Raw genomic sequence first — 27,736 nt, 5'->3', positions numbered from 1 at the left:
CAGAAATGAGTGAATAAATGGATTTTGTAAATATGAGTTTCATGGCAGAGTTTTCTGGTGGGAAAGTAACAAAATGTAACACAGCTGATTTCTTCTGTGGCATCTCCTGAGAGCAACTCTGTGTCCAACCACAGGGCTCTTCCTCAGCCTGGCCTCAGTTTCCTTTGCTACTGAGAGAAGAGCTTATGTGATGCAATTGAGTACTACTCTACCACAAAAAAAATAAACCTGAGCTACATGTAAGGAAATGGACTCACCTTAAGACCATCATGTTACAGGAAATAAATCAGACACCGAAGCTTAACTATCACATGGTTTCTCTTATGTGAGAAACTCAAATTATAAATAAGGAACAGAATAAAAGATGGGGAGTAGGAAGTAGGGAGATAGATCTTTCTGAAAGGGGAAGAGGATTGAGAGATGCAGGAAGGGAGAGGGAGGGGAGGAGGAGGAGATGAAAAGGGGAATTAAGATGTGCCACGTGCATGTACCAACTTCATACAGGAATGTAACATTAGGAATGTAAACATACAGGAATGTAAACATGTCCAAATGAAAAATAAAAATATAACAATGATAACAATAATAATAATGATGGAGGAGTTTTGACTGTGCAGGGTAATTTTGAGCCCTTGTCAGTTGAAAATGTGCTTACATTTTCAATGATCCAGGGAGCATGAAGCTTCTCTGATTTCTCAAATAGGCATTTTTTCCCCAAGCTTTTAAATAATAAAAAAAAAAAATTTTTAAAGCTGAATTGTTCTTTGTCCAAAATAACACTGGCGGGGAGTCTAGGAACCGAAAGCAGATGATTGCAGAGTTTTATGGGTTCAGGACGAGGTGGGGTTGTGCGGGGAGGGTCTGTGCATCTTCTCCTTCCTTCTATGGGCCCAGTACCTTGGCGACATCATAGAGTTCCAACCCCACTATCTCAGGATTGCCAGACAGCTGTGCAGTTAAATTCACTTTCTAAAATCTACCTGCCCTCTGCTGGGGCTGCAGCACAATGGTAAAACAGTTGTCTAATGTGCTTGAGGCCCTGGGTTCTATCCCCAGCACCCCAGAGAAAGACAGAGGGAGGGTGAGAGAGAGAGAGAGAGAGAGAGAGAGAGAGAGAGAGAGAGAGAGAGAGAGAGGGAGGGAGAGAGAGAGAGAGAGCTACCTGCTCTTACCTGAGCCTGGATTGTAAACTTCTCAAGGGTAAGCAGTACCTAGAGCTCACAAGTGTCTGCCCAGTGAATGGAAGAACGAAACATCTTGTGCTGACTCCAGGCAGTAGGTGTTGTGGGTCCTTGAACATCCATCCCTGCAGCTGTCCATCTTTGTGTGAAGCTACAGAGGGTGCCAGGGTCTCCAGAGCTTGGGCTTTCCTTACCTTCATATCAAGATGATTTGTGACTCTAAGGTGGGACTGCTGGCCATGTAGCCACTATTTCAAGACTTCCCAACCACAAATTTAATTTCTTTTGAACATTAGGGGACATTTAAACGGTAGCTTGAGTATGAAATTTGTACTTTATGGGCAGTGGGGAGGAGTGATAGGGGAGCAGGAGGGGAGAATTATCCAAAACCTTATGAAGGAAGGACAGAAAACATCATTGGATTTTTGTTAGGAAAACAGTTTTTTTCCTTCCCAATTGAAATATTGCTCTAAAACATTGGCAGGCTTACAAAAGTAAAATGAAAAACAAATCCCACAAAAATCCTGGAGTACCATAAAAATAATGAATAAGTAGTGCAAAACGCTTTGATTTCTCTAATGTTTCTCAATAAAGTTAGTATATCCCAAGCAGATTGTATTTCTCTTGAAGGAGACCCTCTGCACTCTGGCTTAAGAGTTTATAGCAACCTTTTGGTGGTCTTGGTTTTGATAGGACAATAAAAAATATTCTCATAGTGAACTGGCCATGGGCTTAGAAAGTGAACAAACCTGAGCTTAAGTCCTTTCTCCTTTTGTGTTCTCTGGGCCAGAATAAGTAAGGGCCTGTCCTCTCTGATCGGAGTTTCTTCTCCAGTGAAACATTCCAAGAGTAATGTCACCTCAGTGGCTGGCTATGGGGTTCCATGAGCACACAGCAGAGACCAGGATGAAGTTTGTTCGGGTCAACAGAATGAGTCTGTATTTGTGGTCTGGAGTTTTGCTGGCCATCTCTAGGATTACATGAGATTCAGTATTTCAGTAGCACAAAAGTCTACACACATCTTTTCCTCCTAGTTCCCCTTTCTGTTTTCTTGGCTTTTTTCTGATCATAAGAGTCATTCATATTTACTAGAGAAAACTTGAACACGGAAGTTGGTAGGGCTGGAGGGGGAGTTCATCTGTAGGGCACTTGCCTAGTACTTGCAAGGCCCTGAGTTTAAACTCCAATACCCAAAATTGAAATAAAAATCTTTTGGGGGGGGTTTCTTTTTTAAATTAAAAAAATTTATTGGTACATGTTTGCAGATTATATTCATTGTGGGGAATTGGTACATGTACATAACACATCTGAATTCTTTTTCCCCCTCCCCTCAACCCCCTTAAAAAATGTTTTTTGCCAGAACCAGATTCATTTATTTATTTTATAAATCCTTATCAAGTTAATTATCAAAAACACAGATTAACAGCCAGATAAACAGGTCAAAAAACATATAAAATAGATAAGTCAATTATACCAAATCAAGGTATACTTTTAGATACATTGGCCAATAACTTTCTCTCTCTTTTTCTATTGTCTGTCATTTGTTTTGCACTTTATTTATATATTGGGTTTCTTATATAAGAGAAACCATGCGATACTTACACTCATGTGTCTAATTTTATTTCACTTAACATCATGGTCTCAAGGTGCATCCATTTTCCTACCAATGACTCAAGTTTATCCATTTTTGTGGCAGACTAGTGCTCCATTGTGTATAAATACCACATTTTCTTTCCCTATTGATCTGTTAATACATATATAATGTATAATATATATATAATGCTTCTAGGATTTAGCTATTATGAATTGTACTGCTCTAAACATCTAAACATGAGTCTGCATGTATCACTGTAATATGATGACTTTAACTCTTTTTTTTCTCCACTGGGGACACAACACAGATCATACTTCTTTTATTAACTAAATTACAGCTGCTTTGAATAAAACCTGGAATAATCATTTATGGGTCAATGACTTTTTTCCCACAGATGAAAACCAGTTCCTTTTTTTCTTCTTCCTGCCCGTGAACCATCAAAGGCCATGGTGCTTAAACACAAGTGTATTCCTTCACATCTTGACTCCCCAAATCAGAGTTCATCATTTTGCTTCAGTTATTCCTCATTCATCATTCCTTTTGATTCTTCAAATGCCTAGGAGGTTGTATAGCCCTCTGATTAGAAGCTACAAATTTCATATAAACTAGTCCAAGTAATTCCGCTAGAGCTGATACCCAAACCTGACATCAGAAGAGGACCATGCACTGGCACACACGCTGTGACACCGAGACAGAGTCTAACCACAGCGAGTACATAGCCCAGCACCTGAGTGATCAGTATGGTGATGGTGAAAGAGGTCATCCCAAAACTGTCATAAACACATTGTACTGAAGTAATATTAATATCCCTGTAGAAATTACAGTGAAACCAGGTCCAAAAGAATTCTTCATTGGATATTGTCCTGGGATGAAAAGAATGGCTCCAATGATGACAATTACAGTGAGCAGCAGTCCAGCAATCAGTAAAAGAATGGTTTTCGTACTTGTACAATTGGACTTATATTTAAGTGTGAAAATAACAAATTGTCCCCAGAACAGAAGTATGGCCAAAATTGGGAAAATAACAATGAGAATATTTTCATTTGGAGAAAACCATGAAACCATACGATACTGTACTTCTATGATTGTTTCTCCTTCTCTGGTTAATTCTGTTACTTCCCATGTGTAGTTTCCTACTTTCATGTCATCCTTACTCATCTTCAAAGAGGTGTCTCCTTTTAGTAATTTTGAGAGTGCGATTTTTGCACTTGAAAAGTTCAGGTTTGCAGTAGAAATGTTTTTATTTCCATCACAGATGAAGATATATGTTCTCTTAAATTTCCACTTTACATACACTTCCTTTGTACTTTGTGCCCTGACATTAATAACAAAGCATGGGATGACAACAGTTTCACCACAAATGGTGCAGTCTATAAATTTGGTCTTATTTAATAGGAGCTGAGCTGAACCTGATGTTTGCACAGTTCTTGGATCAGTAGGCAGCTCCCCATCCTATCTTGTTCTCGTTCCTTGGTCTCTGTGGCTGCTCTTGATGAGGAAATTCCTTCTTCTTTTCCTCTTTTTTTTTTTGGTTTTTTGAGACAGGATCTCGCTATGTAGTTCAGGCTGCCCTTGAACTCACTATGTAGCCCAGGCTGGTCTCTAACTCACAGCAATCCTCCTGCCTCAGCCTCCTAAGAGCACAGATCATAGGCATGTGCCACCATGTCCAACTTATGTCTTTAACTATTTCAGGAAGTTGCCTAGAGGGAGAAAGCATGCCCAAATGGAATTTCTATTTTTCATTGTTTGAGGAATCTCCGTACTGATTTCCATAGTGAAAAAAATCTTGAAAAGGATGATTACAAGGAAAATAAAAATCACCTGAAATCCCAAAAAATGACTGATGTGGTTTTCTATGTACATAAATGTATAATTTTAGTCAGACATGGTGGTGCACGCCTACAATCCCAGCACTCAGGAAGCTGAGGCAGGAGGATCACCATGAGTTTGAGGCCAGCCTGGAATACTTAGTGAAACTCTGTCTCAAAAAAATAAAAATAAAAAAATAAAAATAAACACATAATTTTTTCTCTCATCAATTTATATTTCCTTTTAGGGAAATAGTTTTATTCACTGAGATTCTCAAATGTATTGGAATACAGTTGTAATACTATAGTTTTCTTGTAATTTCTTAAAATATTAGTACTAGAGAAATGCATGTTCATTATTATACATTTTAAAAAAGTGAAGGCACAAGGAGAAATGAAACTATCACCTATAATTTCATTACACAGAAATAGTCACTGCTGCATTAGTTGTATATTCTTCCAATTTTTCTCAATTAATACATATTTAAATTAAAAAGCATAAACTGAGATCTTCCTGAATGATTAACATTGTAGATTACTTCATTTGTCAAATATCATATTGAGAACAATTTTTATATCATAAATTTTCTTCTGCCATAATTGTTAGTGGTTGATATTCCATTGTTATATACAATTTATTTTAAAAATTATCTTATTAGTTAGAATTTAGTACTTTATCATAATAAAGAGTTTTTCTGTGAACATCCTAAAGCTATATCTGTGTAAGATCAATAATGGGCTTTTTAAATAATAAATTTCTAAAAGTGGAATTTTAGTGCATTTAATGTGCATATTTTTAGGTCTTTTGTCAAATTGCCTCCTAGAAAAGTTATAGTAATTTATTCTTCTAATAGAAGCACATAAAATACCTACTTATTTGTGCCCTTAAGTTTATTATACTTGCAATATTATCAAAAAAGGAAACCATTGCTAATTTTCTAAAAAAATTTGCCTTATTGTAATTTTCATTTTTGTTAGTGTATTTTTTCTATCTTGAATTATCTTTTCATAACTTATATAGATTTTTCTTTTCAATATTGGGTTATTGTGGTAAAACATACAGAAAGCAAATAAGATGGACTAATTAGGAGTAGAGCTCAATTAGTTCTGACAGTTATACACATCTGTGTAAATAATACCCACATTAAGACATAAAATATTTCTAACACTTCAGAATAAGCTAGAACCTCCCTTCATTGGTGTATTTGTCTATCTTTGCACTACTGTCATGTTTAAAAGATACCTTATACCTGCTAATGAATCTAACAAAAGATGTTCTGGATCTATACTCTGAAAACTACAACACAGATTGATAGAGATTAAAGAAGACATGAGTAAACCGAAGATATACTATATTCATGGATTGGAAAATTCTATATTGTAAAAATGTTAATTCTTCCAAAATTCACTGATAGTTTAAAATGTTATCCCAAACAAATTTTAGCAAGCCTTTTTTGTGTGGTCAATCAGATGAGTTTAGAATTTATGGATCCATGAAAGCTAAGGCAATCTTAGAGTGGGGCATGTATCTCAGCATTAGAGTGTTTGCCTAGCATGCATGAGGTCCTGGGTTCAATCCCCAGTACTGAAAAAAAGGAGAGAGTGAGAGACAGACAGACAGACAAACAGAGACAGAGAAGGGGAAAAAGATAAGAAAAGCTAAGGCAATCTTGAAGAAATTTAAAAGTGAGGGACTTATACTACCAGAAATCAAGACTTATGAAATTATAGTAATCTAAACAAAGGAATATTAAGGGTAAAAGACTTGAAATCACTCCAAAAAAAGAACATTCAAATAACCAATAAACATATAAAAAGGGTTCTAAATTTCATTAGTCATCAGGAAAATACAAATTAAAACCACAAGGCGGTTTTAATAACTATACACTTGCCAGAATGACTACAATTAATTAAAGACAGATGTACTAAGTGCTGGAAGGAAGTGAGGCAACTGAAACCATCATGTACTGTTGGCAGGAATGTAAACTGGTAGAATCATTTAGAAAACTGGTCACATCTTCTAAATTTAAACAATGCCTATCTGAGGGAGCAGTTCCACATTTAGGTATGTACTAAGCAGAAAATATGTATGTCATCGTGATATTTGAAGTTCATGTCCATTAATGGAAGGCCCACCAGCAGCAGAATGGACAGGACACAATGTAGTCATACAATGGAGTACTATATGACAATGAGAATGAACAAACTATGCTACCTGTAAAACATAATGTTAAAAAAGCATGCCCATAAGAGACTATACATTGCATAATTCCATCTATGTATAATTCAGAAATAGGCAAAACCAACCTTTGGTATTGGAAGCAAGCATAGTGGTCACCCTGTGGGGCACAAACTGGCTGTAGGAACATGAAGAGGGTTCTAATATGATGGTCACTTTCTGTTTTTCAAACTAGGTACCGTTTATATGGGTGTTTTCTTTTTTAAAACCTATTGAGCTGCACACATTTTGTTTGTGCATTTAAAATGTTATGTGTTCTTATTCTTTTCTCAAGGAGAAAAAAAGTATAAAAAACCCCAATGGCCAGTGTTATATTTTTGTTTAGTGTTGCTGGGGAGAATCTAGAGGCCAAGCAAATTCTCCTTTCTTCGGTAGGATGATAGGATTTTTCACTTACCAAAAACTAAAATATAATTACTAGAATTGCATATTAACTATTTTAACTAACAGTACCTGGTCTTCAGGAGCCCCTTTCAACCCAAAGACTGAATTATTTGTTAGTTTAGTATATATTATTTGTTCTTTTACTGCTCATGAGACTGGTGTCTCTTGCATCTCCATCGACATTCCTCATAAATGAAAATTGAATTCATTGAATGACTTAAAATATTTTCTTTGAAAATATTAATCTCTTCATTCTGGGAAAATGTCTTGATTTGATTTTGTATCACAATGATTTAAAATTTTATAAGTTTTCTAGCTGCTAACTTTTGCTTTCGATTTCTCAATTGTGCTTCTCATCATAATATAGAATTTCTTGGTTTTAGATGTTCTTTGTAAGTTATTGCTTACTTTTGATATGGTACTGAGGATACAAGTTAGACAATTTGGCAGTTTCTTAAAAGTCTCTCCTCCTCTTCCTCGCAGCACCAGTTTCTTCGGAAGCATCTTCTCTGATCTGTCAGAGTGGTCTTCTCTTGTTGCAGGTTAGGACTTTCCCTCCTCTAGTTATATTTGCTCCCTCTGCACATCCTCACCGAGATGCTTGGAAATGGGAACAAACATGGACTTTGCTTGTTCAGTGCATCTTCACTGAATGCATGCTCTTTGCCATTCATTCCTCTAGATGCTGCAGATGGAGTAGTGATCTCTCCCCTGTAGCACCACTTTTTACAGTGAATGATAATAACCTTGAGCTTCTATTTCCTGTCAGATACCTACTGTTCCAACTGACCATTTCCACAGATAATGTGCTTATCATAAGCAGAAAGCTCTTTCTACCTGGGAGTGGTGACAAGAGAGTCATCCCACTTCCTTTAGATCCAGGGAGAGCTGAGAGCAGTGCTAGATTTCCCTTAGAATGTGATTTAAGTTATGGGATTGCTCTGCATTCTGATAGGAAATAGAGGTTTTACAAATGCACCATTGACATGACTACTCACTCATTTTGGCTGAGAAGTCTCTCCAAGTACATGGAAACCAGGCCTACCTTGGTCAGAATTATCTCTCAGTAATTCCCCCATGTCCTTGCTACATTTGGGCAACAGAAGTTTTTGGAGAGCTCTCCAAGGCAAGTTGATTGCAAAATGAATTGGTAAACAGGATTTAGGCATTGCATAGCTGCTGTTCAATTTCCCCCTTTCCCATGTGTTGTTGACCTTCTCAGCAGTATTTGCCTAAAGATGGAGGGACAGAAGGGGTGCTTTTTTTGCTAAACTTAACCACACAAATGGGCTATTCTTCAGTGTTGACTGAGTCAGGATTATGACATATTCTCAAGTTACACCAGGCCCATTAGTTATTGAAGTTTGAATTTATGGAGTTGGAGAGTTATGGTTTAGATTAAAAAAAATGTCACCCAAAAGCCTCATGTGTTTGGAAGGTGATTAGATCATGAGGGGACCTTACTCATCCACTGATGAGTTCAGTAGCTGAATTTCCTGTTAGGATCTGGGGCTGCTTGAAGGTGGGTCACTGAGGATGTGATCTGGAAAAGTCCCTGGCTCCTCCTTTCACTTTCTACTTCCTGGCTGCCATAGGATGAGCAACTTTCCTCTGTCAGGACCGTCCCCATGCCCTTTCTCCCTTGTGGTTAATTGACTATGGACTGAACCCTCTAAACACTGTAAGCCAAAATAAAGCTCTCCTTCAATTTGTGGGTGTTGGGTACTTTGTTCCAGTGATGAAAAAGTGACTAAGGCAGATAGTAAGTTCCTCACCTATGACTGGAAGCTAATATTCTTTTACAACTGTTATTTGCAAAGAACAATACTCACTTGGCCCCCCTTCCAAAATTCTATCAGCCCTTCCTGGACTGCCCTGATGGAGAAGCAGCTGATACAGAACTCCCCTCCTCTGACAACTCTGGGATGTGTCCTCATCCTGCTCCTAGACTCATGCAGATCCTTAAACTGGGGATGCTGTTGTTTCCCGCAGGAGCAGGAATATCGGGCTCAGGAGACTAAACACACTTCTCTGTTTTATAAGAAGCTTAAAGAAATAGAAAAAGTGATAATTCCTCAAATATGAAAGCTAATTTTTCTTATATCTGAATTTTAAACATAAGTTAGGACCATCTGTCTGAAAACAGTGGAAGAAAACCACCCACAATCTCATCATCCTCATGTAATATTTTGTGTATGGACATTCATGTAATATGTGAAATAAGATTTTCAGTGTGAAAAACATTCCTGCTTTATGGAAAGTACCCAGGCCCTGTGTGTGCTGTGTGCTGGTCTCCCAAGGTTTGTCTGCAGCACAGAATCTATTCTGCAAAAGAAATGCATTGCACATGGTTTTGAGGCTTTCCAGCTAACCCACAGCATTCTACTTAACCCGTAAAGTGGCCAAGCCTCGTGGCCACCTTGATCGTGGATCTACCTCAGAGCTCACTCTGTACTTTGCACTACTGTCATGGGCTTTCCCAGGGCCCTCATGGAATAAAGAAGGTAGAAGAGATGGAGCATTTGCTCTGATTTTCAGTGTGTAAGCACCCCACTCCCTTTCTCTACCCCATGTGGCTTCTTCACTTTTTTCTTCATTTTCCATGATCCTGATGCATGAGTGGTCAGAAGTGGGAGGAAAAGAGGTTAAAGAATTTTTTGAAAAGATGGTTGGAGAAGAGAGAGAGAGAGAGAGAGAGAGAGAGGAGGGAGGTACAAGGGTACACGATAGATTCTCTCTGGGTGTCCCTTGAAGTACAAGTGACACATCTTCAAGGTTCAGGAGAATGGTCTGAATCCCTCCCAATGCACAGATGCTCAATGGAGAGAACTGACAGACTATTCCATGTGATTCTGAGGATTTTTTTGCCTGGCCATGGGAAGAGTTCTCCTACCTCTTGCATCCATCCATTCTTCCCACTATTTCTGTTCCCTCTTTCTGTCTGAAGCCTAGTAGGTAGGAAACAGTCCATAAATGCTGCCCCTGTGATTATTGCTGGTTGTGCTTTGTCCAGTTCAGTGTTTCTCATAGGAAAGCTCATCCCAAGACATGGAAGCCGTTCCTTCTACCTACATCTCAGAGACCAAGATGAGGACACATCAGTGATACGGGAAACTACACTGTGATTATTTAGCTTTCAATAAAAAAGATAAGGTTTTCCATCTCTTCCCATTCCCTCTACGAGTTCCTGCCTTCAGTCAAAGGAGAAACTGTTTAGAAAAGTCTGGCCATGCTTACCACGAGGAAAAATATGTTTTCAGTGCAGTGAAGGCCTTTGCTGAGTGACATTAATTATACTCATTTAGGTTTGACATTATTAATTAACCTTCTCAGCTGTTTATATTGTAGCCTCTTATTAAAACAATATAATTAAAACAAATAATCAAAGAATATTACTACCTCCTTAAATGTGCACATTATTTCAAGTTTACGAAAGACTTCAGTCTATAATCTCATTTGATACACACACTGATTCTATGAAGATAATATAGCAAAATTTGTTCTTTTTTCTTGTTTTAGTATAGTAAAATATATATAACATAAAATTTTCCATTTTTAGGATTTTAAAGCATACAATTCAGGGATAGTAAGTACATTCACAATATTGTACAACTATGACCATCATATACGCTTCTGGAACTTTTTTATCATTCCAAACAGAAACCTATTAAATAACTCCACATATCTCCTCCTCCAGATCATGGTAAACTCCGCTATTCTTTTTGTCTCCAGTTTGACTATTCTTGGTACCTCATAAAGGAATCATATAATAATTGACCTTTCGTATCTGGCTTCTTTTACTTAGCCTGATGTCTTCAAGGTTCATTCATATAACATGCACTGGAATTTCATTCCTTTTTAAAGCTGAATAATACTTCATTGCAGGCACCTTCTTAGTGCAGCATGCAGCACATCAGTCTAATATGTCATTACATATATGCACTATATTTTGTTTCTCCATTCATCCATCCATGGGCATGTTTTTTCTTTGTGCTTTTTCGGTTGTGATGACTAGTGCTGCTATGAACCTTAGCAAGCCATGCCTTTTTTCTGGTGGTTGTGGTACTGAGAATTGAACCAGTACATCCCAATCTCTTTTTATTTTTTTATTTCAAAACTTAACATCTCACTAAGTTGCCCAGGCTGGGCTTGAACTTGTAATTCTCCTGCTTCATCTTCCTAGAGTATTAGAATTATAGGCCAAACCCCCACACTCGGCTGCAAACTATATCTTATTTGATAAGGTGGTTAAGGGACCCATGCTGTCCTGTGAGCTAGGACAAGGGTTCCCAAGCCCAACTAAGGTTAAGAATGGCTGGCAGACCTATCTGAGCACACTGCGGACCAGAAGAATGTGATTCGCCGAAGGAGCAGCAATCCCCCAGGGGATTCTTCTGAGCAGTCACAATCAAAGGCCATGGGTCCCTAAGAGCAGGACTCCCCTGATGCCCACTCAGGGCCACTTGCGGGCTTTCTCCTTTGGGCCTCCTCTCTCCAGAATAAAAGTGTCTCTCACACTCAGTGGATCTAAGAGTATCCTCCTTGTACCATTTTAGCTTATAATTTGTAGCAGGAGAAAGAAAACAAAGTATTTAAAATCAGAATTAAATCTTAAAAAAGAAAAGCCTGCTTCAAACCCAAGAAGCTAGCTAAATGCTGATTTGTTGGCTAAATATATGGATCCATTTGCTTCTTGCATTTTAATCATCTCATTTTAATAACACACCACAATACAAACAATTGAGTGGGTTAATTCAGCTCCATTTAAGAAGTGTTGTTCTGTAAGCCAAAGCTTGTTGTTCTGTCTAGTTAAATGCTCATGCATTAAAATGCTAATAATTAAACTGTTACCATTGACTAATGAACTCTGCCAGCGATAAATGATGGTCTTGTTAGATTCACTGTGCAGCAAGCCTCCCTTTGTACTGAGAAAGTTAAAGGTTAAAGCGCTCTTGAAACCAGTGAGTGGATCTAGAAGCAATTACGATTTTCCCTTGCAACTAATAGTTACTACAATTATGTTTCAATTCCAACCCAGTAAGAGTAAAAAGAATAAAAGGGGTGGGGGAGGATGACCCTGAGCTCTATTCCTGGAGGAGGGTGTGGAGCTTTATTGAGTCCACAAGGCAGATGGTGTGGGTATTCAGACCAAAGCCTACTTAGTCACAAACATCCTCCTTGCACCCTCCTCTCCCAAGAACGCGGTCTGCGGTGGTGATTTTTCAGGACACAGCAGCAGTGGCCCAAGCTTCGTGGTATTATTTGGAGCACAATGGTTGAGCAATGCAGGAAATTTCTCCCCAACTCTGTGATTTGGGGGACATTGCTTAATCTACCGGACCTCCATTTTTTCACTTTGAAAAGCAAGCTAACAATACCAGCTCTCTATGGTGAACATTTACTTTGTCCTGCTGGGCAGCCTGTTGCTGCTTTTCCAGGAGTAGCCTCCAACTTTTTGCATGGAAGCAATGTCCCTGGGGTCTCAGTTTCCAGGGTGAGGGGGGAGTTGAGTCCATGCTCCCTGCTCCAGGGATCAGCATGTGACCCCGGGCCGGCCAATCAGAGCATCACATTTCTCTGTTCTCAAGTGGGCCTGATCTGAACCAGTCAGGCAAACCCTGGGGCTCTAGCCAGAGCAATCTAGAAAGAAGCGCCCCTTGGTGGTAGACTTGATCCCCAAAGGAGGGAAGGCTGGGGTGGCATGCAGAAGGCCTTTCGATCGCCAGTAAAGCAGAGCTGAGGCTGAGAGGCTGGTTCCTGGTGGGGCCTTACACAGGGACTTTTCAGTAACATGAGCCCAGACTTCCCTTTTATTCTTCCCCTTAAGCCAGTTTGAGGATTGTTGATTAGAAGGTCCCCAATAATGGTAATGAGTAGAGTGAAAAGGAAAGCGCGAAATTTACCTGCAGAGCAGCCCCTTCCTCTCTGCTCCTCCATGGACTCCTAAAGCCATGGGATAAAGTGAACTTGACTCGGTCAGGTGTGGCAAAGATGCAAATCTGAGCAAATTTACCAGTGAAGATAAAATCACAGGGAAGGGCTAGTGGGGAAAACCTTGAAGCCATTTGGCAAATTCCTTTGCTCAAGGCTCCAGGCCCTTTTCCAAGTAAGCATTTTTCTTCTAGAGAACGCAATACAAGAGTCTGCTGAGAAGATCATCCAGGATCACAAAATCAATTCACTTACAATATTCTTTAGCCCCTGGGTTGATCTTTGATCTTTGGCCACATTTGATCAACTAACCAGGTTATGAGCATTTGATTTGAGCCTGTGTTTGGAAGGGTTACCTAGAGGGAAAAGCTGAGGATCTCAAGTCAGAATTCTACCCAGGTGACTGTCAGTGGGTCACTGTCCTGTCTGAGCCTCCTCATCCCTAGGAGGATACAGACCTGCTATCAGGAGCAAAGCGTGGGTCCCAGGGTGGCCACAAGAATCCTTCCTTCTGAAATGGCCAGCCAGAAGCCCAAGCAGGAATTAATGAGAAAGCCACACTCCATACTCAATGAATTTTTAAAATCAATTTGCAAACAGTCTCATTGATCATTTGTTAATACCTAAAAAACTTTGCAAGTGAATTTTATTTTAAAAACTTTCCCAAAACCATATGATCATCTCAATAGACGCAGAAAAAGCATTTGACAAAATCCTTCACGCATTTATGATAAAAACCCTACAAAAAATTGGAATAGAAGGTCTCTACCTCAAACTGTTAAAAGCCATCTATGAAAAACCAACAGCCAATATCATACTAAATGGTCAAAAACTGAAATCCTTCACACTCAAATCAGGAACAAGACAAAGATGTCCACTATCACCACTCTTGTTCAATACAGTTTTGGAAACATTAGCCACAGCAATTAGATAAGAGAAAGAAATAAAAGGAATAAAGATAGGAAATGAAGAAGTCACATTGTCATTATTTGCAGATGACATGATATTCTATATCAAAGACCCCTAGAACTCCACCAAAAGTCTTCTAGACTTAATAACCAAATTCAGTAAAGTAGCTGGATACAAAGTCAACATGCAAAAATCAATAGCTTTCCTCTACACCAATGACAGACTCTCTGAGGGAGAAATAGGGCAAACAATTCCTTTCACAATAGCATCCAAAAAATGAAATACCTAGGAATCATCCTAACGAAAGAAATCAAAGACCTCTTCTCTGAAAACTATGGCACTCTGAAAAGAGAGATTGAAGATGATATCAGAAAATGGAAAGACATCCCCTGCTCCTGGGTAGGAAGGATTAATATAGTGAAAATGGCCATACTTCCAAAACTGCTATATAGATTTAATACAATTCCAATTGAGATCCCAGCAGCATACTTCACGAGCCTTGAGAAAACAATCCAAAAATTCATTTGGAACAAGAAGAGAGCCAGAATAGCAAAAGCAATTCTAGGTAACAGAGACATGGCCGGGGGTATCACAATCCCCAACCTGCAACTCTACTACAAAGCTACTGTGATAAAAACAGCATGGTCCTGGCAAAGAAACAGACCTGAGGACCAGTGGAACAGATTAGAAGATGCAGAAACAATGCCGGACACACTCAGCCATCTCATCTTCAATAAAGGAGCCAAACACCCTCACTGGAGGAAAGATAGCCTCTTTAATAAATGGTGCTGGAAAAATTGGGCTTCAACTTATCAAAGACTAAAACTAGACCTATATCTCTCACCATGCACTAAACTAAAATCAAAATGGATTAAAGATCTAAATATTAAAATAGAAACTCTGAACCAGGTGGAACAGAGGTTAGGTAGAACTCTTGAAGACATCGGTGTAGGAAAAGATTTATGAACAAAGCCTCAGTTGTCCGTGAACTAGCACACACAATCAACAAGTGGGATCTCTTCTTATTAAAAGGCTTCCGCACAGCAAGAGAAACCACCAGCAGTGTGAAGAGACAACCCACAATGTGGGAAAAAATCTTCACCTGCTCTTCCTCAGACAAAGGTCTACTATCTTGATTCTATAAAGAACTTAAAAAGATCAGACCTCCCAAATTTAAAGGCGCAATCCAAAAATGGGCATCTGAAATGAACAGACATTTCTCACACAAAGAAGTAGAAATAGCAAATAAACATAAGAAAAAATGTTCAACATCACTGGTCATTCGAGAGATGCAAATGAAAACAATGCTGAGATTCCACTTCATTCCAGAAAGAATGGCTGCTATCATGAAGTCAACCAATAACAAATGCTGGTGGGGCTGTGGCGAAAGAGGAACCCTGCTCCACTGCTGGTGGGAGTGTAGACTGGTGCAACTGCTGTGGAAATCAGTATGGAGATACCTCAAAGAACTAGGACTGGAAGTCCCATTTGACCCCGCTATTCCCCTGCTGAGTATCATCCCCAAAGAATTAAAGGAATCATACCACAGTGATATATGTGGACCCATGTTCATAGCAGCACAGTTTGTAATAGCTAAAACTTGGAAACAGCCCAAATGCCCATCAACTGGAGACTGGATAAAGAAAATTTGGGTTTTTAAATAAAATGGAGTACTACTCAGCCATCAAAAATGAGAAATTAGGGACATTTATTGCTAAATGGATGCACATTGAGGCCATACTCTTAAGTGAAATAAATAGGACACATGTTGAAATACCGAATAGTTTCTCTAGTGTGAGAAACTGAAAGTGTAACTAAGGACTAAAAGGTATAATAGATAATGTGAAATAGGAAGAAAAAGGGCAAAGGGGAAGGGGAAGTGGGAGGGGTAGGGGAAAGGAAGGAAGGGAATGGAATTAATGTGAGAAAATGAAAAATGGAAACAAAGTCTTTGTAAATAGGGAGGGATGGAGGAGTTGAAGGGAGGGCAGGGGAAGGGGGAAAAATAAGAACCAAGAGGGATCATGTAAAGGTGCAAATTTCCAATGAGGAGTGTCATCATATTGTATACCTAAAATGTACCAATAAAAGGATATACAAAAAAAAAAAAAAGAAAGCTTTCCCAGTCCGTTAACTCCATAAATGTGTTTAAACTGGTGTGTGAATGGGATAGTGAGCAGTGAATGTGTGCACAGGGTGTGTGACAGCACCCAGATCCGGCACCACCACACACAAGCCGGCTGCTCTGCATGTGATGTGGGCACCTCCCACTCAGAGCGGTGATGCTGGGCTTTGAGTGTCAGTGTCCCTCGTCCCATGCGAGTGAGTGACAGCGCTGGTGACGTTGGTCGGTGTAGGGAGCCTTCCCAGCCAGACACCTCTGGACCTGCATGCAGCTCCAGCCAGCTCGCATGGGGGCGCAGAACCTGTGCTGCAGTGGTAGGAGCAGACGCTGGCTCGAGGCAGAGACCCGGAATCAGCGTTGTGAGGCCTTGTTAACGAGGGACACTGAGCAGTCCCCAGATGTCAGGCTACCTGGAGAATCGGGAAGGTCCCACCCAGAGCAATGTGCTGTTTGATTTTTAAGCTTGCTACATGGGAACAAATCAATAGGAGGGAGATTTTTACAAGACACGCAAAATAAACTGCTTGGCTGCTTCCACATGGGCCAAGGCTACTCTTGAGTCCTGTTTTAAATCCCCTGTTTGAAGAATGAAACAGAAATCCTGGAAAGATGCAGAAGGAGGTGACAATTACGTGGCAGCGGTGCCCAGCAGGATTGTATTTTGCACTTCGTAGGGAGAAGGAAGGGGACAGCTGGGATGTGGAGAGACAGAGAAAGATGTAATGACTAATCACTTACAAGTCTACAAAGGGTTTTCATAATATGTGTCTCACCAGGCTTATTTCCACAGATAATAATAGCGGCCCATTTCTTTCTAAATGAAGCAAGACAGACCTAAGTTAGAGCTGAGAAGGGCAGTCTTGAGGTAACAATTTTTATGCCAACAGAGATCTCCTGACTGAGATTATAGGATCTGTACCTTCCTGGAAACCCTTAAGAATCTGTCTTCTTAACAGTAAGTAGTGGCTTTACCACAGGTTGGAGATAGTCTGATTTGACAACTTACACACATACACACACACACAAATGAAAAATATATTTTCTTATTTCCCATCTTACATTTCTATGAGAATCACATTTTTCAGAGGCAAATATAGCTACAATACAGTGGATCCTTGACTTATGCAATCAGTTCATTCCTGAGGGCTGGTTGTAACTCAAGTCAGTCAGTTGCCTTCAAAGTCTCTCTCATGAATAATTTTAGGCCTTGCTTCCTTCCAGGAAGATCTCAGTGTCCTTAGAGAGACACTGGCCCAGGATTTCTCAGTTAACTCCACACAGGAAAGGATGTTGTAATATTCCTTCTAGAACTCTTTAAGGGTTAAATCTGTATCTGAGACCACCTAGAAGCACAAGAGGCCTGCATTTGGGTCATAGCACAAGACTGGTTGTAAGTTAAAACTAAAATTCTGGTATTAACCCAAGTTGTTCGTATGTCAGGCCAGTTACAACTTGAGGGTCCACTGCATATCTGGTTTTTTTTTTTTGGTACCGGAGATCGAACTCAGGACCTTGCACTTGTGAGGCAGGCCCCGGAACCACTGAGCTAAGTCCCCAGCCCCATATCTGTATTTTTCAATGAAGTTTTAGCCTCACTCCATGTTTATTGTAGGTAACTTGGGAAATGTGGGTGGCGGTGTGATCACCCCATTGATTCCTGGGCCTGAGCAGAGCTCCCAGGGCTTGAGCCCAGACTAGGACCACGGTGACCTTCACGTAGTTCTGTGAGGGCTGGCCCTTCCTCTCTGGAACAATAGTTACGGTCAACTTAGGTCAGTCAACCTTTTGCTCCCATTTCTGTCAGAGTTGAGTCTGGAGAATTCTACCTCATGTTCTTCTGTATGAAAACCTCCTGTGAAGTGAAGTTAACATTACTCTTTATTTTGCTTGTCATCTCACTAGCTCAGTATGAATGCAATTTTAACAACCCAGGCTATTTGGTAGGGACTGAAGTCCCCGCAAGGGGAGTCAAGTCACTCACTCAGGACCCCTATTCGGTCTCCTCAGAAAATGGCTCTTCTGCCTGGGTCTTCCACAGGGCCAAGGCCTACACAGCCAGCAGTGTGATTCCAGGTGGCCACTGTGGAGGAACAGGCCATGCTGGCCTTGTCTGCCCATGAAAGGACCCCAAAGGACATATTACCTTCCTGAGTCTGATTGAGGAATGCATTTCCACCTGTACCATATCCGGCCCTCACCTAACCTCTGACAGGAGACACCTGCAGCCCTTCACCAGGTTACCCAAGCGAGTCACAGCTGTTGGGCCCCAAGTCCTGAGAAAGTGCTGAGCTTGGGCCTTCCCCACACTCAAGGCCACCTGTATGAGTGATAGAGCATCACTTGATGCTTCACTTAAAATCACCAGAGAATAAGCACATTGGAGTATTAAAACACTGACATACTTTAATGAAGTAAAAAAAAAGATGTTTCCAGCATTAAGTGAGAGAAAACAAAGATGTGTAAAGAAAAACTGACTGTCTTCATAGAGTATCCAGTGCTGGTTGGGCCTGATGCCTTCTGCCCAGCTCCAACATGGGAGCACAACTTTAGAAATTGTGTTTTCATGGAGACAGAGTCCTACTTTATGCATTTCTCTTCACCTATTTTGCTCAGTGCTCTGTCCATGGCTCTATAGGTGAATCTGAAGCTACCCCAACCTTTTTTCTTCTTTTATGTTTATGTATACCCACGCACATATAATTTGCACATTTAAGCTTTTATTAGGTATGCTGTTTTTAAGGATAGGCCTTTTAAAACTTGCTTTCCTTCCACTGTTTCTTTAACACCCTTCTCCAGTCCATGGTCACAAACTCTTATGTGTCTTTTTATACCTTATTCTATGCTTGTATCATAATATACAGACATTTGATCTTAGCCTAAAGGCCAAGAGGCCATATAATTTACAGACAGAAGTAAATACATGTCCAAATATAAATAAGCAAGACCCCTGAGTCTTGCTTTTCACACTCACCAATATGTCAGGAAAAGCCCCTCAAATTAAATGAGGTTCCCTTTTATAGTGGGGATGAACCCTGATTATCTGAGCATTCTCCCCCAAAGGGTATTTATTTATTATTGCTATTACAAACTGTAGTGTGTTAAATATCCCTATGTGTTTATGTGTACATCCATGCCTCAGGTAGTTGTGTTTTTTCTTCTACAGAATATGAGTAGACTCCCAAGAGTAAAAATTCTGAGACCTTGAGATAATTTAAAGCTTAAAAGGAAAATGGAAAGTAACAAACAAAAAAGTAAAACAAATGATTAGTGTGGTACAAGGCCTAAGCGTGGAGCTTCTGAGGTCAGCTATTTCCCATGGTTTAGGTTTTCTACCCTTGTTCCAAAGTGGTACAAAGTGTTCCTCTGGCCTTTCTGTAGTCAAAGGCAGAGCAATGGGTTCTACCACTCCTTGGATTCTCTCTGAGGCTGGTATAAGAAGAAATGGTGCAGTGGGAGGCTGGGCTCCATATGCCAAAGTTCATGTTGTGCATGGTCTACATCCTTGTTTCCAAAGGAACCCAGCAGGTCTGCAGCCACTGAAGACTGATGGTGTGGGGTCCTCAGGAAGCGAGAGGAGGTGAAGCTTGGGGAGGCTGTGAAGTGCCACGGCGGGCACTGTCGGCACCTATGTCACCTGCTCTCTCAGATACCTTGGCAGAAGCTCAGTTCCAACTCAGGTCCAAACCTCTCTGCCATTCATACTCCTGTGATCTCTCTGGGATACACAGCTTCGCTTACAGTGACCTTTTGGGGTACAGATTCTCTCTCTTCTTCCACGGAAAAGTTACTGTAATTGAACAAAACAGTCACCTCCCGTTTTAGCATCAACAAATGAGTAAGTCGTGACAGATGAGAAGAAAAAAACCACAAATGCTTGGACAATTTAGAAAAAAAATATTTGTTTAACACAGGCTGACATGATCTGAACCCATTCATTTGGCAGTGTCACTCATTAACCACAGAGCTGGACCAGACCAAGCCTAGGGGAGTACTGGGTGAGGGTGGGCAGTGTCCAAATACCTGCCCACATGCACAGTTGTCTTAGTCCACCTGGGCTGCTATAACAAAATCTCATCAACTGAGTTGCTACAATTAACAGTTCTGGAAACTAGGATGTCCGAGATCTTAGCGTCAACAGATTGGGGCCTGGGGAGGGTCCACTTTCTGGTTCACAGATGAAGCCTTCTTGGTGTGTTTTCACTCGAGGAGAAGGTAAGGGAGCTTTTGGAGGGTCTCTAATATACAGGGCACTCATTCCATCCACGAGGACTTCATCCCCTGACTTAATTGCTTCCCAAATACCATGCCCTTGGGGGTAAGGATTTCAACATGTGAATGGGCTGGAGCAACAATGGAAGCTTGGAGAAGAAGATGTGCTGAAATCTGGCTTAGCTCTCTGACCTTTTCACTCTGCTTGCTTTAAGGGGGTGGGGTGAGAACGGAAGTGGTCTGAGGCTCATTGGCTTTGAAACCAAGGAGGATTCAAGCTTCACAGAGGGGAAGGTGGTTCTACGCAGCCACTACATGGAAAAACTCCCAGTATGTTTATAAAGATCTCAGAGGCATCACAGAATGGCATGGAAGGAACAGGGCTGAGTTCAAAGGCCTGGGTCCTGGGCATAACTCTGCCACCAAGTAGTTTGGGCATCTCTTAAAAGTGCCTTTCTTCCCTGGGGCTCAATTTATCTGCCTAGAAACTAAGGCCATTTACTAGATGCCTTCCAAAGTCACTCTTAGCTATGAAAGTCTAGGTTTTAGAAAATTTAAAATAATACTTTTGACATACCAGAAGCAATCATGTTTTTAATAGAGAAATCAGACAATACAAGTGGGTCAAAGGAAGAAAATTGAAAAAATTAAATCATCTTGCTGAGCTGTAAGATTGTTTACAAACTCCTGTATTATCTCTTCAGCTTTTAAAAAAATAGGCATATAAACTGGTCACTGCAGCACATGCCTGCAATCTCCACTACTTGGGAGGCTGGGCAGGAGGAGCATAAATTCAAGTCCAACCTGGGCAACTTAGTGAGAGTAGTTTCGAAAAGAGGAGGGTTATGGGGAGCGCTGGGGATGTAGTTCAGTGGTGGAGTGCTTGCCCAGCCTGAGGCCCTGGGTTCAATCCGCTCTTCTGTGAACAGAAACAAACATACTCCTAGTAAGGGATCATATGAGACATACAGCATTGTATAATATGCTTGTTTTTTTTTTAACTTACCGAGCCACAGGCACTAACAGTGTCATTTAACATGTCTGGCAAAGGCTTTGGTTTATGAATGCTCCACATTTTCTTAATGCTGAACATTGAAAACATTTTGTATTTTCCACTCTTACAAATAATATGAGGATAAACATCCTGCTAATCACCCCTTCACACACATCTTAATCTAATACCTAATATCGAGACCCTCCCTTGTGATGGCTGGGAAGGTGTAGATGGGTGGTATATGCTAAGCAGCTGCAGAGTTCCCTCTGGACCCAGGACGTATTGCTGTGTATGTATGTGGGGTGTCGGAGTCAAGCCAGGTTCTGATGGGAGGGCCTCTCTGCCCCAGGCTGGTACTGCCTGACCATGCCTTTACTGAGCAATGAGCAAGAGGAGATGGGGTGAGGTGGCCACTGGAGGACCCATGTGTGGGAAAGTACCCATGGGATGCTCCCCAATTTCAAATGCTCCAAGAGTTCCCATAGATGGCCATTGGGTAGTGGGTGTTGCTGAGGGGCCTCGGGGTCATCCCATTGCCTAGAAATCAGGAGAATGTTCTCTGATAACAATCGCTGCCCAGCTATTCCCCGAGGAAAGAACTACAGGGTTCTCCTCCACTGACTCTTGGAATGCCATTTCATTACCTTCCTCATTAGCAAAGGGGAAGAATAAAAATTGAGGTCTCATAAACAACTGCTTGCAAGATCACTGAGATAATACGGCTAGAGCATTCAAGCTCCTTCATGAAGAAGAAGGAAAATGTGGGAGGAGAGGTGGGGCTGGTGAGCTCTGAGAACTCAGCAGACAGAGCTCGATGGCACAGGCACTGCAGAGTGAGCCTGTCAGTGCCCATTTCACAGATGAGTGCCCCGGGGACACAGAGGTCCGACTCGGTGCAAGAGAGAGGAAGCGGGGCTGAAAACATCCTTGGGCCACCGATGGCCATCCCTGCCTCACTAGCTTTACTGTTGAGAGAGTGGAATGAGGTAGTGTCTCAGAATGTCCACTGTAAATTGTAAAAAATTATGTGTCTATGTGAGAGCTTACTATGACTATAAAGCTAAATTATAACAAATTTTCAATGTAAAACTCCAATGGCCAAGCTGTTCATACTCAATTTTCCTAGTGGGACAATAAGAATTGTGAACATGCAGTGGATTCTGCTGTGTGATCTATGTGCTTCTAGGATGTTAAATCCAATTAACCCTAACAAGAACCTCTGTGATGTAAGTGCTATTAGTACCCGCCTCTTACGGATGAAGGGACAGAGAGCCTGAATCATCTGCCCCAATCTATTTCTGTCCTGTTTGCTGGCTCTCAAAGTCTGTGATGTTCCTAGGTCATATAAAAATGTACCCAGGCTCCCCAAAGCAGACTTGAGTTTGACCTGAACATTGATGTTCCTTCAGAAAGTCTAGGCCAACCAGAGACTTGGTCCCCATTTTGCCACCACAAGACTGGCCATTTAGCCAGGGTCCCCAGCCATGCCTGCTTGGGTCTCTTTCAGAACAGAAAGGGTTTAGCTGACCCATGACCCAGAGGACCCTGTGATATTTTCCTTCTGTGCTGCATATGCCCCTCTGAAGATGACCATCTATCCTTGGAAATCATGAATTTTTATGAAGCCAGTCCAGAATTTCCAGAATCTAGCCGGGTACACTTTGCAGACCCTAAAATGCTGTCACCATGGAAGGTTTCATTGCTTGCACCTGCTAAAACATTTGAGGCATTTGAGAGGCAGTGAAACACATTTGCTTTTCATTTTATCTGACTTTGGAAACCTTTGAAGTGTTTAATAGTAGAGCCCAGGAAAGATCTCCGCCTCTTAATCATTTACTCGAGAGGCACATTCTCGGCTGGTAGCCTGTCAAGCAGAAACTGAGCTGGGCCCACTTTTATTAAGTGTCACATGCCCAGTCACTGTTCATTAAAGGTGTTTTAAGGTTTGAATTATGTAATTTATGAGAAAAAGAAATAAGAATTCCATTGTTTTATTAATATGCAGCCCAAGATCTCTTGCTCATAAGAAACTTGAAGGGAAGGTGGCCCAGAGGACCTGTGAGGGTGCCAGGAGGTGGCCTTCCTTCCATCCTCCTGATTCTGTCTGTGCTTCCTGCTCTCCTGTGTCCACACTTCCCCACCCAGGCAGGGGGCCGGTGGGCAGAGCTCTGGGAACTGTCTTCCCAATGTGACAAAGAAATGATGTCCCTCCTCTCTTTCCATGTCCTCTGCTTAGTTTCCAGAAAAGCCTAAGACTAATAACAGGAAAAAGCATTCCTTGAGCAGCTCCAGGTGACCTGGTGACCTGCGTGAATCGCAGTCACTGAGAACTGATGGACCTGCTTTTCAGGTGGGTGCGTAGCGGGCTGGGTACCTGGTAGTTCCCTTGTGCCCAGCACCTGCTCTAGGGAGGCAATCTCACTAACCCTCACCATCTGCATTGTACAGAAGGAGAAACAGGGCACCAAAGTCTGGCCCCATGTCTGCATTGTCTTTTCTGCTCAGGCAGGGGTTGAGGGGCAGTGTCCTAAACCCAGATCCACCTTCTTGGCCCACGCCACTGGGCCTGTAGGGGTATGCACGGGACGGTGTGGGCTTTACTGGGACTAGAAGTTCTGTGCAGGGGCCCCCGCAGGTCCCAGCAGGGCTGGCTGCCTTTTCACAAAGGACCCCTGTTGGGGCCTTTACAATTCCAGGCCCCCCAGAAGATTGGCAGGAGGGTGCATGGAGCCTCCCTCATCTGACAAAGTGGGATGCCAACCCCTCCTCGGAAGCCCTCTTCCCAGTTTCTGAACAAAGGCGGGGGAACTGCCACCCCTGCCCTGGAGCTGGCTTTGCAACCCTCGGCCGCACTTCTTCCTGTACTCTGCCTTCTGACCAGCACCGAAACACCCACATGAGGAACTTCATTTTCCAGAATGCGGGCAGCCCTGAAAGAGTTAGACCCCAGCCAGCATGTGCAAGCCAGTGCAGCTGCCTGCATTTCTCACCTCCATGTGTCCCGACCTCCTGCCCACACAGAGGGAATCACAAACTTGATTGGTGAATATTTTTTTAAATCAAGGACTCATGTGTGACAGGTGCAAAGTTGCACCAGGCTTTTCCCCTCTGGCTCACGTTTCTGAGTTTTTCATGCTGGAAGGGAACTCAGTGCTAAGACTTTTCTAAGACACCTGACAGGAACAGTGTGCAGTTTGAGACAGGGGATCTGTAAAGTCTGGGTTGGGGCCTGGAGGGCCAGGCTGCACTAAATGAACTCCCACTTGGGAAGCCCCGTCTCCCAGCTGAAGGAGAATGGCAAAGGGTTTGTTGGCAGCAAGCAGGCGGTGGGCCAGGTTTTACAAATCCATGTCAATCATTAACCCACTTAATTTTGAATTACCAATTCAGCTGATATTCCGATAGCACTGGCTGCTGGCAATCTGGACTGTAGGAGCTGCTGCCTTTGATCTGCCAGCTCAATTTCCATGAGCAGTAAAACCACAGACCTCTGTGGGGCCACAGGCCAGAGAGTTCTGAGTCTTCCGAAGCCTTGTGGGAGCTCAGGTCTGCTTGTCCTGATGTCCACAGAGCTCTGAGCAGTGGCTCCAGACACAGTCATTAAGAATCCATGAAATCATTTGTGCTACCCACAGTTTTCACATTGGGCTAGGCCCTGGGCACAGAGAGGAGTAAGTTATTCCAGCTAGTCAGAGGGACAGGTAGGTGAATAGGCAATTTCAGCATGCAGGGCTCCCTGAGTGCCTGAGTAGAGGTGTATGGGCCACTTTGGGGATGGAAGGGCATCACAGAAGGCTTTCAGGAGGAAGTGAGGCCTAGGCTGAGACCTGAAGCTGGAGGAGGAGTTAGCTGGGTAATAGGAAGAAGCAAGCTCAGGATCTTCTGCAGCTTGGGAAGGAGTCTGTAATTTGTCCAAGGGTAACAGGAAGCCATGAATAAACTCTAAGAAGAGGTGACCCACAAGGGTAGATTTGGACCCTGAAGGTCAAGATGTGGGGAAAGCTGGAGAATGAGAGAGAGTGGGAGAAGGACGACTCTGCCACCAGTGGGGACGCTGCCAGGGCATTTCGTGTCAAGTAAGCCTAACCCGGGGATATACGCTGTCCAGGGGTGCAGACTGATCTGCTAGGAGTCCTGGCCCTGGGGGGAGGTGACTGCCCTAGGACCGCAAAGGCAGGGCCCCGTGGATCTGGCTGAGTCTGTACCCATTGAGCCCCGCCTCCGAGTTGGAAACTCAGGGAAGCAGACCTGGGGGAAGAGAGCTCAGAAGACACACGGAGGATACTCCTTTCTCAAGTCTCATAAGATTTCACTGAATCATTGAATCGGGTAAATTTGGGAAGCTGGAAACTGAGGAAAGAATTTTCCTTGGACTCTAGACATGCATTAGCTTAGAGCTGGCACAGGGGAGCCATAGACTGTTAGTTGTGCAGGCTGGATGCAAAGTCAGATGACCACACTGGTGATCCTGGGTAGTGTATAGCTTCTGTCAAGCATCAGGATGTCTTGGCCTGGGTGTTGGAAACTGCTGTTTTTCCTCATGGAAAGTTTTGAGGTAGGAAGGGAAAATCACTACACCCTATGAGACTCAGCCCTTTCATTCAAAACATGTTTACTGTGAACCTCATGTGGCAATTATTTTTTAGTTAACTGAACTCTTACCATGTACTGGCTCTTTTGAATGCTTTTGAATCTTAGCTCACTTAGTTTCCCCATCCTTGAGAAGAAGGCATCATTGTGTCCATTTTCACAGATGGGAAAAATGAGGGTCAAGGAGAGTGAGCCCCTGGTGCAAGGTCACGTGGGCAGTAAGTGGGAAATTTTAAAACATGACAGATAAATCCAGCCATGGCTGAGCCATTCTGGAGGGCTTGGGGATCATGGAGGTACAAGTTAGAGAAACACCTGTCACAGCAGTAGTGATGTAAGCAGGTGCCTGTGCAGGTGAGGAGCCCTGGGTGGGCCCTGTGCTGCTCTCTGGCCCTGCTGATAGCTGCCAGCTTGGGCAGCACGTGCCTGACTTCTGCACATGTCCCCCCACCATCCAGACAGTGCTGCTCATTAGAAGAATCCAATGATCCTCCCTTTTTGATGAAGGGGTTCAGGGAGAGAGAGAGAGAGAAAGAGGCAGGTGAATAGAGAAGCCCATGGAGGCTGGAGAGCACTGTTCTGTGCTGCCGTTGTCTGCTCTGCAAGGGTCCCTGTGGCTGTGGGACAGTGGCTGTCATATTAGAGTTTGTGATTAATGCAGACACAGAGAAGCTGAATGAATCAGGGGCAGCGGTGCTTATTGCCCAGACTGCAGGAATCAGACAGCTTGGACATGGGGTCCAGAAAACCCACCTGTAGCATTAGCAGATGAACTACTTTGCACTGGGGATGGGCAGAAAGACAGGGCTGCTTCTGAGTGTATAGTGAGTTCCAGGGGAGAAGCAAGGCACTTCGCCTCTGTCCTGCCCTAGGCCCTTTGCTGGGCACCCTGAGAGCTTCACTGAGCCCTCCTGGCCACCCTCTGGGATGACAAACGTGATCCACACATTATAGACAGCACTGAGGCTTACAAACGGAACTCACTGTGCAAAACCTCAGGGTGGAGTGGGGATCCACTCGCTTCTGACTCACTCCAAGGGGCATCCTTGCCACGTGGCTGTGGGGCCTCACACAGCAGGTGACGTCCAGTTTAGAAGACATATAAAATATGTTGGAAAACAAATTTTTATCATTTCAGAGGGATTCTGTTTTTCATAAAAGCAGTGCCTCACCTTTAAATTTTCCATGTGGGGAGTATTTCCAAAATATTCTAGTTTGTAATTTACTCTGGCACCATTCAGATTTTGACCCAAAGGTGGCATTGATTCCAGAGGAAACAGGAAATAGACACAAAGACTCTACCTGCCCCCGAGTGAGAAAGGGAACAGGTCCTGGCTCGCCAAGCAAGGAAAAGGGATTTAATGCTGTGGGAATTAGCCCCAAGTCGCCACTCAGTGCTGGAGGTGGGCACAGGTGTCTCAAGCCAGGTGTCCTTCCCTGAGGGTGAGAGGTGATGGAGACGGATGAGTGAAAAGGGGTGGCTTGGCCCTTTCTGAATGACCTCTCCACCAAGTCTCTTTAATTGAGAGACGCGCAAAGTGCAGTTCAAAGATATGATCTTGGGAATCTGTAAGTCCTCCACAAACGTAAAAATCATGATTTCATTTCAATAATATAAAAAGACTTCTTTAACCAGAACTCTAAACATCGCCATTGCAATGAGAATTTCTTTCGTTGCGGAACATGACTTTGATTCTCCCATGTTCCAAAATGGGGTCCGAGATGCAGTCACCAAAACGTAATGAATTATATTTCCTTTAAATGAAGTT

At 42.4% G+C, this 27,736-nt stretch overlaps 1 pseudogene; it reads right to left on the bottom strand.

The window, feature by feature from the left end:
• Nucleotides 1–2,924: 2,924 nt before the first annotated feature.
• LOC101710736 (leukocyte surface antigen CD47-like) overlaps nucleotides 2,925–27,736 on the bottom strand; it is a 42,424-nt pseudogene continuing 17,612 nt past the window's right edge.

This window comes from Heterocephalus glaber, unplaced genomic scaffold, assembly GCF_053883595.1.
Source record: "Heterocephalus glaber isolate CG9 unplaced genomic scaffold, H.glaber_assembly_v1.0 deba00001497, whole genome shotgun sequence".
NCBI lineage: Eukaryota > Metazoa > Chordata > Mammalia > Rodentia > Bathyergidae > Heterocephalus > Heterocephalus glaber.
The sequence above is the reverse complement of the archived record's forward strand: the minus strand, read 5'-3'. Positions and strand labels throughout refer to the sequence as shown.